General features: G+C 31.3%; 1 non-coding gene across 1 annotated transcript; it reads left to right on the forward strand.

The window, feature by feature from the left end:
- Positions 1–7,301: 7,301 nt before the first annotated feature.
- Positions 7,302–7,408, forward strand: LOC112522309. Its single transcript, XR_003070144.1, has one exon. It is a non-coding gene; the product is annotated as a small nucleolar RNA R71 (small nucleolar RNA).
- Positions 7,409–16,141: the final 8,733 nt, after the last annotated feature.

A 16,141-nucleotide genomic window follows, 5' to 3' on the forward strand; every position in this document is an offset into this window, starting at 1 on the left:
TATATATATATATATTATATTATAAAGCATTTGATAAAAACTCTTAAAAACCATTTTTTATGCATGAAATATTGTTTATTGATGGAGATTAGTTAAAATTCAAGATTTACAAATAAATTTTGTGTAAGTGCAACTTATTAAAGTTTCATGTTTGAATTCGTGTAAATAATTGCAGATAAATATAATCAAGTACAAGATAAACATTTCATTTTAAATATAAAGAATCTAAAATATAATTAGAATAATCATTGAGTTTTAATAGAATACTTAATTATTGTTATTTAAAAAAATTATATTATTAAATCAAGAATAAATTACTTTGTTATTATATCTAAATTAAAGTATAATAAAAAAAATTCAATTAAAGAAATTACACAAAAAACAAGAACTTTTAAATAGTTAATTTGATATTAATATTGATATATTTATTTTCCAAATTTTATGATATCTTCAAATTAATATTTTATTCAAAAATAAAAATATTATCCATTTCTCAAAACCATATTATAACATCTATAGAAACGGAATAAAATGAAACATTAAAATCGAGATATATCTCGTTACATTGCGTGAGTACCCTTCTACTATATATAATATGGGCATGTTTAACGAGAAGTTAAACATTTTGCAAGAAGACAAGAAGTGTGATATCATATATGCTTACACAACCTTTATGTGTGTTTAGTCATATATGCTTACACAACCTTTAGATGTGTTTAGTCATATATGATTAAATGTTTGTGTATTGTCAATGTAACATGTGTTTAATCATATATAATTAAGCTTGTGTATCATATATGATATTATATTCTCACGTTCTCGTAAAATATTTAACTTCTCACATATTCTTTTCTCTCTCTCTCTCTATATATATATATGTGTGTGTGTGAGAGAGAGAAAGAGAAATTTAAAGCAATTTCTAGTTTGAAACGTATTATAAAACGTTACATTTCTTGTTCTAAAAAACTCTTTTTCAAAATGATTTATTAACAAAATAATATTTTTATTAACTTATTGGTCTAGTCATATATATTATACTTTTTTAATATAATAGAAGTCTTATTCAGTAATCTGTTTATTCGTTTTTCACCATTTTTCAAACTACTCGGTAACAAAACCTACAAGATTAGGTTTAACCGATTTCGAGTTATTCGGTCTTTCGAGGACGTTAATTATGGACATTATCATCTTTATTATATTAATTTTAGAAAACAAATTTCATTAAAATGAGAAATAAATGAAACAAATTTTTTTTTTAACATAGAAACAAAAATGAAACAATTTAATTAAGAAAATAATTATATTAAACAATTTAATCAGATTAAACAATGTTATGAAACAATGTTCTTATTAAACAATGATAAGATAACCTCATTTTCTCGCATCAAGCAGATGCAATAACACATCTCTTCGCATCCATCACATGAGATAAACACCCCTTGTCGCATCAAGCAGATGCGATAAACACCTTTGTTGCACCATATGGATACTATAAACACAACTTATCGCACCATAAAGATGGAATAAACCAACTCCTCGCACCACAATGATGCATTAATCTCTTTTGTCGCATCACATTTGATGCGATCCCCAACTTATTGCATCATATAGATGCGATAACACAAACTCATCGCATCATATTGATGCGATAACAACAGTTCATGTGATCAAAATATCATTTTTACAAACAATTGATTATACCACCCTTATCCCAGTATATGTCTATTCTAATTATACCACCTTTATCCCAAAACACACTTCTTTTGATTATGTAACACTTATCCTAAAATACACATCTCCTGATTATGTCACCCTTATTCCAATCAGTTGGTAATAACATATCAAAACCCAAACTCATGTTAAAAATAACATATAATCAATTTTAGAACACCCATGTATAAAAACAGGAAACCGTATGGTTTCTTCACCAAAAGCAAATCAAGTGATGCTTTTTTAAAAATAAAACTCACCTTGTAAATAGTTAGATTGAAGTCCTTAAACACCAATCAAATAATCAGATAATCAAGTATGAACTTTCTCTTTTTATTTTATCTCTTCCAAAGGCAATCAAAGAAATAAAGAATATTATATATATATATATATATATATATATAGGAGCGATCAAATGAAAAYCATCTTCATTTGTAAAAACCGTATAAACCACTCTCATACGTCGATTTTATTGTTTAATCTTATGAAATTTTTTCATGAAATTGTTTAATCTTGTGAAATTGTTTCATATAATACTTTTTTTGATGAATTTGTTTCATATATAATTATGAAATTGTTTCATATAACATTTAATAAAATTTTAATGAAACTGTTTCATGTATTTCTCTAAAATTAAAATAATAAAGATAATAATATCCATGATTAACACCCTCCACAATAAAAATGGTTAATCAATTTGTAAAAACCGGAAAAACCTCATTCCACCAATCATAATTTTTCATTTTGTTCATTTTTTTGTAATTATGAGAGGTTGATTAATCATTTTTATTGTGGAGGATGTTAATCATGGATATTATCATCTTCATTATTTTAATTTTAGAGAAATACATAGAACAGTTTCATTAATATTTCATTAAGTAGTATATGAAACAATTTCATAACCATATATGAAACAACTTCATCAAAAAAAGTATTATATGAAACAATTTCACAAGATTAAACAATTTCATGAAAAAATTTCATAAAATTAAACAATGAAATCGACGGATGATGGTGGTTTGCAAGGTTTTTACAAATTGGAGTGGTTTTCATTTGATCGCTCCCCTATATATATATATATATATATATATATATATATATATTTATTTAATGAAAGAGGCGGTCGAGAATTTAAGATATTTAAAAACATTTTTAAAATACATCCCTCAACTTTCAACATTTTATACAATACACCCCAAACTTTCAATTCAAATAACCCGATTATCACATTATTTTCCCTTCAAAAGAATTTTTGCACAGTATTCATTCAATTTGAACAATTGAGGATATTTCTTCCTTATTTCAGATTCCAATTCTCATGTACCCTTTTGCCCCTTATGAAATCACCACTACACTTTCAATAGACTAATCTCTTTATTTCTCAACACTTTAGTCTTCCGGTCAGTGACGGCTTCTGGAGTTTCCACGAAACTCAAATTTTCATCAACCTGTATTTCATGTAACAATACGGTCATATACGGATCAGCCAAACACTTTCGCAAATTATAAACATGGAAATTGTTATATGAATAACGTTGAGTTCTTCTGACAACTCTAGCTGATACGCTACTTCACCAACCCGTTTATTGACTATGAACGGCCCAATGTACCTCAGACTCAGTTTACCCTTTTTTCTGAAGCGTACAATCCCTTTCCAAGGTGAAACTTTTAGCATCGCATAATCTCCCACCTGAAACTCAATCGGCTTACGACGCTTATTGGTTAACTCTTTTGTCGGTCCCGAGCAGTCTTTATTCTTTCTCAAACTCGATCTATCTTTTAGGTTGTTAATTGAACAATCTCTGGACTGGCCAACTGTTTCTCCCCCATTTCATTCCAATATAACGATGTTTGACATTTTATGTCGTATAAAACTTCATAAGGTGCCGCTTGAATGCTGGAATGATAACTGTTGTTGTAGGCAAATTCGATCAATGGTATATGATTTTTCCATGAACCCCCAAAGTCAATAATGCAAGATCGTAACATATATTTAAGGGTTTGTATTGTTTGCTCACTTTTCCTGTCAGTCTGTGGGTGATATGCCGTACTTAACCGAATTTGGGATCTCATTGCTTCCTGAAAGCTTCTCTAGAATCTCGAGGTAAACTGGATATCCCTATTTGAAATGATTGACAAAGGAACAACGTGGCCAATCACGATCTCATCAACATAAATTCTCGCAAGTTTTTCTAATAGATAAGTCTCTAAAAGCGGTAGAAAGTGCATAAACTTAGTCAAACGATCCACAATCACCCAGATAGCATCATAACCATTTGGAGTTCATGGAAGCTTCATTATGAAATCCATCATTATATTATCTCACTTCCACATTGGAATTTCTAATGATTTCAAATTCCCATAGGTTTGTTGATGTTCTATCTTTACCTGTAGACACGTCAGACACTGTTTTACGTACCGTGCAAATCCTTTTTCAACTTCAACCACCAGTAGAATGGTTTCAAATCTCTATACATCTTATTGGTACCCGGGTGAATTGAATATCAAGACTTGTGACTTTGTCCAATACTATCTCACGGTTGTTGCCAAAATGAGGCACCCGAATTCTACTTTTGAAATATAGAATTCCAAAAAGAAGGCAATTCATTCATAGTAGGATATTGAAACCACAACATAATATATGATTCATGCTCCTTTAGGTTCTTTAAATTCCGTGGGTACCAAATAAATGACTACTTGAATCGGGATTTTGGGCTAGACTGGGTCATTTCTCAGGAACAATAGATATCAGAAATCCGGTGTGGAGTGATGGGAATGAGTACCTATCCCTTACGGGAATCGAACCCGTGAATGAGGGGCTACTTAATGAAAAGAGAAACTTTCCATGTTGCACTAAGTTACTTACGGATGTATGCATGGCTCTCTTCCTACTGCCTCTGTTGCCTAAAGAGGTCAGTCCACCGCGTGTTTGTCTTCCGTTGGAAGGTTCGTCCGGGCCTGGGTCAACCCACCCTCAATTGAGACCAAATTGAACAAATGATATGTCAAGATCATGTTGTTCATTGAACTGGAAAGTCTGTTGGAAGAAGTCCTRTAATAGAAGTAGAGTCTCGTTTCAAGCCTGTAATTTGGGATCCTCATTTTGGTCAACCGGCTGTAGAAGCTTTGATCATTCCTTACTAGGTTTGTTCACATTCCTCCAATTCTTTTGGCCTTTACATTTTTTTAACCATTTCATTCTGACATCTCAGAATCTCATCAAGATTGTTAGGAATCATATTAGCTCGTAATACAATGACTTTGATTGTTCCACTCTTTTCTTTTCAACAAAGTGCATTGACCACTACATTTGCCTTTCCAGGGTTGTGAAGAATCTCGTAATCATAATTGTTCACCAATTCTATTCATCGTTTTTTCCATATATTTAACTATTTCTGATTGAACAGATGTTGAAGACTTTTGTGATCATTAAAAATCTGACATTTAGTTCCCAACAGATAATGTCTTCAAATCTTTAAGGCAAAAACAACTGTTGCAAGCTCTATATCATGAGTAGGGCACTATTTTTCGTGATCTTTCAGTTGTCTGAAAGCATACATAATGACCTTTCCCCATTGCATTAGATGACAACCCAGACCCAACTTTGAAGCATCACTATAAACCTCAATGACCTTTCTGGTAATGCCAGTATTGGCGCACTGCACAATCTGTCTTTCAATAACTGGAAGGATTTTACTTGGACTTCTCCCCACTCATATTTTACATTCTTCCTTATCAATTTCGTCAGTGATGTCGCAATACGATAGAAATCTTGAATAAACTTTCAGTAATACCCAGCTAATCCTAGAAAACTTCGGATCTATGTGGGCGTTCGTGGTATCTCCCATCTTCCAATAGCTTCATTTTTTACTCGATTGACCTTCACACCTGCTTTTGAAACTATGTGACCCAAGAATTGAATTTCTTTAAATCAGAATGATGAAATCAGCTGGAAATATGAACTTGTCAACTTGAACTAAGACATCCCCAATCTTACCTTTTGGATAGGCAATGGTTCTGTTGGCTAATTGCAGTGTGACAGTGGTGGGTCTAGCCTCTTCTATGCCTAAGGTGTTGAAAACAGACAAGGGCACCAGGTTAATACTAGCACCTAAATTACACAAAGCTTTTCCAATCTCCTTTCCACCTATAGAGTAAGGAATAGTGAAACTTCCCGGGTCTTAAAGCTTAGGAGGTATCTTGTTGGTCATAAGTGCACTAATCCTTCAGTAAGAGCTACAGCTTCATATCGGTCAACTTCTTTTTCTTATTTAAGATGTTGAGGAATTTGGCATAACTGGGCATTTTCTCAATTGCTTCAACAAGAGGTATGTTGATATGCAATGCTTTAAACACTTCCAAAAATTTCTTAAATTGCGGTTCTTCCTTTTGATTCCTTAACCTTTAGGGAAAAGAAACATAAAGAGGAACTGTTTTTATGATAGCTTTATTTGACTGTGTTGAGCAAGATGGGTCCAGAATGCCTTGAGTCTTGGTCTTACTTTCTTGAGGTTCAGATGGGGTTACAACTTTGGTCTTAGGATCTGCTATAACATCATCTTCAATTGACTTTTTCCTAGCAACCTTTTCTAGGAATAATAGAGGATAGACCGACTTAGGGGGAACAAAAGTAGGGACCTCAGATGATTGGTTCTTCAAAGGTTTTGGTGGATTTTCACTAACATGGACCACTGGTGTAGTCTCAGGTTTAGACACAACCTGTTCACTTTCCTTTGGTATGATCTCTATTAATTCCTTCCCACTCCTAAGGTCACTACCTTCACATGCTCCTTTCCTAAATCTCTAGGGACTTGTGTGCTACTAGGCAAATTACCAAGGGATATATTGGTTTGACTGAGCGCAAGGTGACTGACTTGAGTTTCTAAATTTCTGATAGCGGCACTTTGTTGATTAAAAAGAGATTGATTTTGGGTCATCAATCCTTTTATCATAGCTTCCAAAAAAGATGATAACTCAGCTTATGGAGGTGGTTTGTTTTGAAAAGATGGTTAAGCAGCTTAAAATTTTTGGTGATGATGATTTTGAGAGTTAGAACTGCTTGCATGTTGTTGAGGTTGAAAATTAGAGGTTCGTTGTTGCTTATGAACGGGTGGATTCAAACTTGGACTGTTTCAAGAAAAATTTGGGTGTTGTTTCCAACAGGCATTGTATGTGTTGGAATAGGGATTTGATCTATTATGAACATAATTGACAAATTCAGAATTATGAGGACAGAGTTCATAAGAATGTTCCCCTCCACAACAGACACATTGCATTGAGAGGACTGTTGGAGCAGGTGTAGTAACGGTTAGATGCACTCCTTGGCCAGAAGTTAGGTTTTTAAGCATATTGGTCATGGAAGTGAGTTGTGTTGTTAATGTAGTATATGCATCTATATCATGAATTCCAATTGTCTTCTTTTACCGTTGGGCATGTGGATCAGCCTAATGTCCATTGTTTGTAGAAATCTTTTCAAGGATTGCATACCCTTCATTGTAGGTACTAGCTGTAAAGTCCCCTCCTCCAGTCACATCTGTTTAGCCATGGGACTAAACTTATTGTAGAATCTCTCGAGTTGAATGCAGTAAGGAATGCCATGGTGAGGACATTTCTTTAACAACTCTTTAAACCTCTCCCATGCATCAGGAACAACTTCATCATCCATTTGTTTAACAAGACATATTTCATTCATGGACTTGGTGTTCCTGGTGGGTGGAAAATATTTTCGTAAAAACTTTTTTGTCGTATTGCTCCATGATGGTACAGAACCTAGTGGAAATGAATTAAACCAAGACTTTGCTCGATCCTGTAAAGAAAATGGAAACAAAGTGAGTCTTAGAGCATCGTTAGACACGACACTCCAGGGATCAAGAAGACATCAGTAATTTTCATGAAAGATTTTAGATGTGAGTGAGGATCTTCCGATGGTAATCTTGCAAATTGTCCATTTGTTTGCAACATATGAAACATGATCGGTTTAAGCTCAAAATGGAGGGCAGTCATGTGAGGTCTAACTATCCCTGAGTTTAATTGCTTAAAATCAGAAATAACGTAGTCCATGATTCTTCCATTTTTAGAGTTCACAAGATTAATTATATTTGGAGTTTGAGCTCTTGGATTATTATTATTTTCAGATTTCATATCATTATGTGCATCTTAATGATTTGGTGGCCCTCGTTGAAAAGGATGTCCTGGTGGGTTTTGAAAAAGTGGTGTATTTGGCAGAAAAGCCTGAAATTATGGTATTTGACCAAATCCTGGTGGATTTTGAATCGGTACTTCTTCGTCAACTCGGAGAGGTAACGCCATATTAGGAAGGAGTAGAGCAGAAAATGCTCTTTGAGCGCTTCTTCTTTAGTGGAATGTTCTCTCAATATCTGGATCGAATTCGAGAAACTCCCCGCGTGTATCTGTGGTATACACCTCTTAAAAGCGGATCAAACGATGTTGGAAAAATCAAATCTTTAAAGTTACTTTCACAAAAACTTTATAGCTTGCCAATCCCCTACAACGGTGCCAAAAACTTGATGAGTGGGTTATTCACACACTCACAGACTTACAACCAGGACCAAAAGCAAGTATACAATTAGTCCCAATATCATCTTTCAAGTAATAAAGTGTTACAAGTATCGTATATCGTCCACATGTATTGTAGTAAAAGTTCAGTAAAAGTAATATTAAGAAAATGATTTTAGAAAGAGAATTTGAAGACTTTGATTTGATCAGAGTTAACGTAACTAGAAATTAACAGAAAATAATAGATAATAACAAAAAGTCAGGGTGTATGACTTAGGGTGAGATGTAAATACTATTTCCAGTAAACCAATGCTATCAAAATGCTGCATCATGAGACCTAGCTGACAGATTGCTACAACATGCTATTAGTAACAACTATTTTCACCATTTATTTTGAAGGTATTCCTCTCGGACTTCACCATTGCCTTGATATTATAGATTTCAACCCATATCTCTATGAGGTATCCAGACCAGTGAAAGTGATAAATGGTGTCCTAAAAATATATGGATAAACAAATCTCTTTGTTAAAAATTACTCGAGTGGATTCCCATATCATTCAAGTTGATGTGTTCTGAATGACTCATCTCTGAATCCATTCCACTTTAACACTTCAAAGTGATCAACCTGTCGAGAATTAACAATTTAGAAAATATGGATAACAAATCTCTTTGTTAGCAACTCTCTCAAGTCTACTTCTCATATCATCCAAATTGACGTGCAATCAATGACTCAGCTTAGAGTACATGACACTTTAACATTTTTTAGTGATCAACTCGTCAAAAAGTGTCATTGGTTTTATAAAACTTGAAATGAAATAATGAAACATTGTTGTTACATAAAAAGGTCTACCTTATTTTGATTTACAAACTCGCTCTTCCCATCTTACAACCGACCTAAGAAATTTAGCTACTCATAATGGAAAGTAAATAACAAGAAATATAAATTGCGGTAAATAAGGACATAAAAATAAATGACGGAAAGTAATGACTGAATATAAGTAACGGGAAATAAAGAGCGGAAAGCGTAATAAATAAATGACATAAGTTAAAGAGCAAGAAAGTGTAATAAATAAATGACGGAAATTAAAGAACGAAAAATAAAAAGCAATTAAATAAAGTTTGGAAGAGAAATTAACCAAAAGTTTACTTGTATTTCTAGAGAGAGAAACTACTAAAAGTAGTGAGATGATGGATTAGAGAATTAAAGAATGATCAAAACACCAACCCCAACCTCTCTATTTCTACTAAAATAGAGGTGATGTCAAAATATTCTTTTAACACTAATCTAGAGTTAAAGTACAACTAAAACAAATATTTAGAGTCTAATGTATCCAACTTAGCCAACAAGTTTCTAGCTAATTACAAATTAAACAACTTTCACTACACAAAATGTCTTTCAAAAGTCAGCTCTGGTTATGTCAATCAGCATCATGTTCTCTCTCCTCTCTTTCTTCACAGTCAAGTCATGCTGCAGTAGTCCCACAACATCAAACAACTTCAATCTGTTCAAAACAAGACCATATTAGCCCATTACATAACAAAAACAGGTAAATCATTTATCTTAGTTTCATAACAAAGAAGTGGAAAATAAAGGAATAAAGTGACTCAAAGTTGGGATATGAATGGAAAATGTTCTAACTAAAGGAGAAGAAAATAGTGTTTAAGCACTAAATAATTAGTGCGTATCAGATGCGATAACTCAAGTCATCACATCATAAGGATGCGACAACAAATTGACATATGATCAAAAATCCTAGTTTTTGCATTCAATTGATTTTGTCATCCTTATAACCATAATACACCTCTCTTGCTTATGTCACCCTTATCCCAAAATACACATCTCCTGATGATGTCACCCTCATCCCATAATACGTCTCTCCTGATTATGCCACTTTTATATCCAAAATACACTTCTCCTGATTATGTCACCCTTATTCTAATTATTTGATATTAACACAATGTTCTTTGATTTTCTTTACCTTCAATGTCGAGATGGAATGGTGGGTTTTTGGTGGGTAAAAACGAAAATTGATAGTGATGCAGAGGTAGTTAGGAAGTGGATTGTAGTGGTAAGAGACGTAGGATAGGTTATGGAATTGGTACGGTTGGAATCCCGGTCACCTGTGGTGGAAGACGCTGGGTAAAAGAGGGGTTTACAGTAGGGATGGCAAAAAAAACCGAAACCGATGGTGAAAACCGAAAATTGGAACTTTCAGGTCAGGTTCAGGGACATCTAATCGGGGATGGGGCGGGGATCAGGGATATATTCGGGGATTTTAACGGGGACGGGGGCGAGGACGGTGATCACCGGCCCGGCCCGATATGTTTATATATTAATTTTAATTTACATACATACATACATACATACATACATACATACATACATACATACATACATACATACATACATACATACATACANCATACATACATACATACATACATACATACATACATACATACATACATACATACATACATACATACATACATACATACATACATACATACATACACACACACAGAGAAATACATACATACATGCATGCATACATACATACATACATACATACATACATACATACATACATACATACATACATACATACATATCATTAAAAAATAGTAACATTAAAATTTAAAAGACTTTTATCAACTTTACCAAAACAACTCAAATATGGCTCACGAAAAAGTCTAATTTATTTGTCTAATCGTGATGTTTGAATTTTTGTCTACTTTTATATTGTAATATAATATATTGTTTGTAATTGGTTCGATTATATTTGAGACATTAAAACTTGCATCTTTACAAAAATTGTAATTTACTTTTAGTTGTGAATTTTTTTAGATCGGTTCGGGTATAACCAACGGTGAATCTAAAAAAGAGAATTTTTACCTATAACGGGTTCCCCAACGGGGATCGGGAAAACCGCGGGGGACTCGATAGGGATCCCCGATGGGGATCGGGACGGTTTTAGTTATCGGTTTCCGGGACAGGGATACGAATAACAGGCCCGAACCAATATAGTTTACATGTATTTATTTTTATTAAAGAAAAGTGGTGTAAAAGTGGAAAAAGACTAAATTACCCTTGACTTAACAAATTCTTCTAACGGTTGTTAGACGGACGGACCAAATCCTATCGTTTCTGCATACCACTGTGATAACCGGGTTTATCGGTAATTAAATTCGGGGTTGTTTTTTAATAAGGATGATAAGTTGAGGGGTTGAATTGATTATGTGCTTAAAAAATATTTTTTATTTACCACCGCCTCATGTGTTTTGTTTATTAAGTTGATGAGATAATTTGTTATCTGACCAGTTTTTTTAAAAACAGAAAGAATTGGGTATGTGTGTGTATTTTGCTCTCTGGTTCGAATCAAAAACAGAAAAATCGAAGAAGAAGAATTTGTCTATGTGTTTATTATCTAAAATTGTTGTTGTTTATCATCTTCATTTACTGTGTTTTATAAGGTGAGTTCTATTTTAAAAACATCATTTATTATGTTTTGGATGAAGAAACCGTATGGTTTCATACGTAAGTATATGATGTTTACATGCTACTGTTAGCACAAATTTTGGGTTTGGCTATGATTTATCCATCTGATGGTCATAAGAGTGGCATAATCAGGAGATGCATATAATTATATAATGAGGGTGGCATAATCAGGAGATGGGTATAAATCTATATATATATATATATATATTAAAGAAGAAACCACATGCAATGATGTGGCCTCTTCTGAAAACAAGAAAATGATTTATCTTTATTCTCCTTTTCTCAAGCTTCTCCTACTTTAATATTTGTTTTTTATGTTTCATATTCACATTTAAGATCCTTTAATTAGGTTGTTTCAATCTATTCATGTTCCCTCTAATAAGTATTCTTTTAACTCTCATTATTTCTCTTTATTTGGTTATAATTTTTCATCTTCTCTTCATGGTACACCTCTATAATAATCTCTCAATTCTTCATCTCAATTCTTCATCTCCATTCATGTATAATTTTGTGGTACATCTCTATGATAACCTCTCTATTAATCTCTGAATTCTTCCTCTCTATTCATGTATAATTTTGTGGTACATCTCTATGATAACCTCTCTATTAATCTTTCAATTCTTCCTCTCTATTCATGTATAATTTTGTGGTACACCTCTATGATAATCTCTCTATTAATCTCTCAATTCTTCCTCTCTATTCAGTTATAAATTTGTGGATGCGATTTGCATTTTTGTTGATTTGAGGTGTCATTCAATAAGACAAATCATAGTATGGATTTTTCCTTATGTAAGTATAATATTTCTTTTTTTAGTCGAAGATATTCACATTAAAGTTGGAATTATGTAAGGCATATGGAGTTGTTGTATGGATAAAGTGACATGAATCCTTGAAGAAATGGTATAACATTGGATTAAAAAAAACCCTCTAAATTCTTCCTCTCTATTCGGTTTTTGAGGTGATTTGCACTTTTGTTTATTTGAGGTGTCATTCAATAAGAGAAATATGATATGAGTTTTTGTTAATGTAAGTATAGTATTTTCATCTTTTAATTGGAGATATTCACACTAAAATTGGATCGGAGATATTCACATTAAAGTTGAAATTATGTAGGCATATGGAGTTTTTGTGTGTGGATAAAGTGACATATGAATCCTTGAAGAAATAGTGTAACATTGTTTAAGGAAAAAAAAAACTCTCAATTCTTCCTCTCTATTCAGTTTTTGAGGTGATTTGCACTTTTATTTATTTGAGTCATCATTCAATAAGAGAAATATGATATGAGTTTATGTTAATATAAGTATAGTATTTTCGTCTTTTAATTGTAGATATTCACACTAAATTTAGAATTATACAAACATATGAATCTCCCAATTCTTTCTCTCTATTCAGTTATAATTTTGTGGGGGTGATATTTTTATTGATTTGAGGCGTCATTCAATAAGACTAATCATAGTATGAGTTGTTGCTTATGTAAGTATAATATTTCGTCCTTTAGCCGGAGAATTTCACACTGAAGTTGGAATTCTGTAGGCATATGAATTTTTTTGTGTGTGGATAAAGTGGCATATATATCTTTGATGAAACAAGGTAACATTGTTTAGCATAATAATCTCTTTTAATCTCCCAATTCTTCTTATTTATTCAGTTTTTGTGGATGTGTTTTGTTTTTTTGTTGATTTGAGGCGTCATTCATGAAAACAAATATGATATGAGTTTTTGTTTTTGTTGATGTTAATCAGTCTATTGTGATTTTTTTTTTCTTTTTTAGCATTGATCTTGAAAATTATTTTCTAATATTTTCAATTCTTAAAGAAGAAACCAAACGTAATGAGGTGTTATCCTGTAAACATTAGAAACCCATTTTTTTCTTAGATTTTTGATTTTTTAAAATATTTGATATATCTAAAAGACTTTTCATCCCTATATTTAAAATATGAAATTCAATATAATACATATTTTTTATTTTACATAATTTTATTAAAATCTTTATTTTCAGGATTTTTTATAAATAAACCAAACTATGAACTGTCTAAAACAAATCTTAAAAACTTGAACAAGTCAAATGAAAAAATAACAAATCAATCAGACTCTTATATATCTAGAATGGTCATAATATTAACTATTATTTTCATTTTATGCAATCGTATGTAGGAAAAAAGTGGTTTTAGTGAGGTTCTTGACCAGTGTTGCAAATGAGTATATCATAAACTAATATAAGCAAATTACAAAAATATCCAATAATTATATCAATGTAAATAACAACATAATTATTGTTTGGTGAATATAAATATTTTATGAGAATATATGTAGAAGATAAATTGATATGTATTATAGTAAAATAATTCTCTTAATACACCTCATGATTATAATTAATATTTTCACATTTTTTTTTTTTGATTTTGAACCAATCACAAAGTTTGATATAATAAAAGATTGATAYATAAGACTTAATAATTATATATATATATATATATAATATTAAAAGATCAATCAATAATGATAAGTTAGATTCATATATCAAAGGTAATGTTGATTCTTATTGGTTTAATATATAAATGTGATCATCGACTAATTTAGCTAATTTAAATAAATTTTTTAAAAATTTATCGTCATCGTGCAACGTGCGATGTCAAACGCTAGTTGTAATAAGGCTGACATAATAAGGAGCTGGGTGTATTGGTATAAGGAAGGTATAATCAACTTCTATAAATGACAATATCTGATCATGGGGTGGTGTTATCGCATGAGGGTGATGCAATGAGTTTGTTACATGCATCATACAAATTGAGAATACGTATCTGTCGGATGTGACATATTGGATTTATCGCACTTGTATGGTGTGAGAAGTTACTGTTATCGCATCTGTTGGATGCGACAAGGTTGTTTATCACATCTTTAAGGTGTGACAAGTGTGGTTTATCGCATATGTGTAATGCGACAGGTTACTGTTATCACATCTGTTGGATGCAACAACTTTATTACTTATGTATATGTTAAATGCGATAAATTGATGTATTATGAGTTTGATGCGATAAATTGTTTATTATATTCTTCAATGCGATAAAATGGAGTTATCGCATCTTTATGATGCAATAAAAGAAGGTTTGTTGAATGAAGTCATATTTTATGATATCTTTGATAAAGAATTTTTCATAAAAAGATGTTCGGTGATTTTCACTCTGTAATGACATTAAAAAGTGATTTCTCACTAGACCTCAAGGTCTAACCCTCATTTGTATTTCAAGATGGACGCTACAGGTTAGGCACAATCAAGCGATAAGGGGAAAGAAAAGTTGTGAAGATTTTATATTTGCTTGCATGAGAGATCGGGAAGTTATGTTTTCTTTTGTATTGATTATCTGTTGTACTAAGTTACGTGGAAAAATTTGGCAGCTGCTTGTGTATTGTAGCTTTTGTATATATTTGGTACCGAATATGTAAAGTTATATTTCTTGATATATGGAAATATATGTTTATATGCAAATGTGAAATTGGGGTGTTCCAACCACAATGGCGGAATTGCAATTTCAAAATTATAAGAACCAAAAGTGTTATAAACAATGAACCACAGGGACCAAGTTTGTAGTTAACTCTTTTTTTATATTTTTTTTAAAATAAAATATAAATGTTTTATAATACAACAAAAATATATTTAATACAACTATTTTTATTTTTGTATTTTTAGACATTATAATTTTAGTTTTTATGAGTTTGATTTCTGCCGCTAACATTGTTTAAGTGTAAGTCGTTTAATTTTAGTTTTTTTATTAGAAAACAAAATGTTATATTTTTTATAGAATCAAACAATTAACTATTTTTGGCTATTTTTACCAAACAGATGTATGCAATTTTTATTAATAGGACATATAATTGTTTAGTCTCATAAGTCATTCAATTATAACAAACAACTGTATGTCTTATATAAATATGTTACAATAAGTTTATAAAATTATATATTTTATTAATAAATTTTCATACATTTATTTAGTAAAAACAGTCTAATATCGTTAATTGTTTGGTCCTGTAAAAAATTTAATCGTTTAGTCCGTAATGAAACACGAAGAATTAAAATATTATCATGTGAGAGATACTCAATTACTTGCACCTGGATGCCGTTACTAACAAAAATTGTACTAATAGAAAACCAACACTATATTGACCAAAAATATAAAATAACGAATTATATGAAAAATATTTAATTATTTTATCATAAACAATAACAAAATAATATATTTTTATGTATTAATTCTTTTATCAAAAAAATATAGTTAGATTAAATAAAAAATACTAAAATACCAAAAAAAAAAGATATTTAATAAATCAAATAGGAAAAAAACAAAAAAAAAAAAAACTAAAATACCCTTAAACTGAATAGATGATTTTTAATAAATTTAGTCCCAAAGACGAAAACAA

The sequence above is a fragment of the Cynara cardunculus genome (assembly GCF_001531365.2).
Source record: "Cynara cardunculus var. scolymus isolate 2C chromosome LG 11, CcrdV1, whole genome shotgun sequence".
NCBI lineage: Eukaryota > Viridiplantae > Streptophyta > Magnoliopsida > Asterales > Asteraceae > Cynara > Cynara cardunculus.